Genomic DNA, 2257 nt, shown 5'->3' with positions numbered 1-2257 from the left:
TTTTACTGTTTCTACAGCCACAGCCGTTGTAATCTGTGAAGTCACACCACCGGTGGTGCACCTCGGTACTGCAGTTAGAGGTGATAGGAGGTAAGAATGTGTTCCACTGTTCTGGTGTTGGTACTTCATCTGTGCAGTGGTCGTGGACCAGGGTTCTCCTGAGGAACAACTTGTTCTCCACTGGTCCTGGGTGTCGGCTCGTCACTGGTCTCTACTTCACTGGTCTCTACCTCACTGGTCTTCACTGGTCTCTACTTCACTGGTCTTCACTGGTCTTCACTGGTCTCTACTTCACTGGTCTTCACTGGTCTTCACTGGTCTCTACTTCACTGGTTGCATGTCTGACAGGCAGGAAAAGTCGTCGGATTACTGGAGGAAAGAGGATTCCACCGGCGTCCGACCACCGGGTGTTCCAGACGCCGTCTTTCTCTGGCGTGTCTGCGTGCGTGGGACGGGGACGTTCGTGAGACCTTCATCCTGAGCTCAGGGACTCAGGGCTATTTGGGGTTTTTCCCAGCATCCTCCAGCTCATCAGTGTTTACAGAGGATCAGTGCCAGGACTGGCAGCTGTCAATCAACCTCAGTGACTGACAGCAACAGTTCTGGAGAGTTCTAAAGGATCCAGTCAAAGGTACAACTGGGACCCGTGTGTGTGTGTGTGGGGGGGGGGCTCATTAAACAGGAACATCAATGACACAGTGAGAGGTGTGTACATCAGTAACATTCTCCAACCACCGTGTGGCACTGTGGGACATTCTGACAACAACAAAAAAAAAAGTAAAAAAGTTTTTTTTTCTTAATCTGGAGGATTATCTCAGAAGAACCTGATTAGAGTTCCTGTTTATCTGCCCCTCACAGGTGGGGGGGCCAGGGGTGGTGAACCTCACCGACCGACACGGTCTGTGAACCTGACCTTTGATTTGCTCTGATTAAAGTCAAACTGCTGTGTCTGTAAAAACCTGTGAAGGATCAAAGTCCAACTCTGTCGAATGTTTCTGGTTTGATGTGGTCGACCACAGGAACGTCTGACATTCTTCACACGGCGTTCCAATAATTCCACATTTAAAACTTCAGATTCCAGACTTAGTTCCTTATATGGTCGGTGGAGGAACATCTCGAGGAACCGTCCAGAAATAGTCCTTCTCCGTCTGTGCTCCGTCACGCTGTTCATGATGACAGGGTCAAGGTCAGGCAGAGGTCAGAAGAGTCAGGATGGAGGGCTGTGATTGGCTGACAGACAGAGGTCAAGGCTGTGTGAGGACGATGAGGAGCAGAAACATGTTATGAGTGGGAGGTAGAGGTGGGAGGGGGGTGAGGGTGGGGGAGTTCAACCCTGTGCCGACAGTTCAGTGGTGCAGTGGAGATGGAACAGTCAGTGTGGAACCGACGGCACTTTTGGTGATCAGAACTGTTTCATCAGTTCAGGGTCTCAGGTCTGTGGTTCCTCTGGAGTCGGGGCATTTTTTTCAGTCACGCGTTTGTAGTTATTTTCCCAGGATGCTCGGCGTCTGTTCTTCAGCTCCTCTGTGAAGATCTCCTCTCAGGTCTGCTGTGGTTCTTGTTCTAAAGTCAGAACTCACGGGGGACACTGCTGGTAACGTGAGCCACAGGTTTGGACACGGAGACAGAGCTACTGTTTGTTCCCATGACATCGTGTTATTTTAGTGACTTTCCAAGTGGAGTAATAAATAAATAAAATTAAAATGAAAAGTGAAAAGGTGATTTTTCCACAGGTTACATTCAAACATCTGTGTAAACACAAACTGGACGACTATTCCTCACAGAAACAAAACATTTTATTGAAAAACGATTCTGCATATCTTCACATCCAACAACGTTCCTCCATCAGTTCCACTCACACCAACATCCACAGGAACACATTTGTTCAACAAAGAACGATTCTTTATACAGATGGACAGAACACCTTCCTGTGTCTAAGAAATTCATATTTACTGTAAACACATTCAAGTCTAGAGATGAGAGCAGCACTAATTTAATTTGGACCTTCAGGATAAAATGTCAGTTATTTTTCAAACTTTAAATTCTGCTGCTTTAATCGAAGGTTGTCCATCAATTTGATGAGAAATAAAAATATTTTAGGCCAAAGTTATCAAATACTTATTTTTAACATTTAAAAACCATAGTCAGCCTTACCTTTACTTCTAGCTGAAGTCCGTGGTTGTGTCTCTCGGTTTCCCCTCACCTTAACATCGTCGAGGCTAATGTTTAGTCTCCGTTGTTCATCCGATGACAAATC

The sequence above is a fragment of the Cynoglossus semilaevis genome, chromosome 8 (genome assembly GCF_000523025.1).
Source record: "Cynoglossus semilaevis isolate Cse_v1.0 chromosome 8, Cse_v1.0, whole genome shotgun sequence".
Classification (NCBI taxonomy): Eukaryota; Metazoa; Chordata; class Actinopteri; order Pleuronectiformes; family Cynoglossidae; genus Cynoglossus; species Cynoglossus semilaevis.
The sequence above is the reverse complement of the archived record's forward strand: the minus strand, read 5'-3'. Positions refer to the sequence as shown.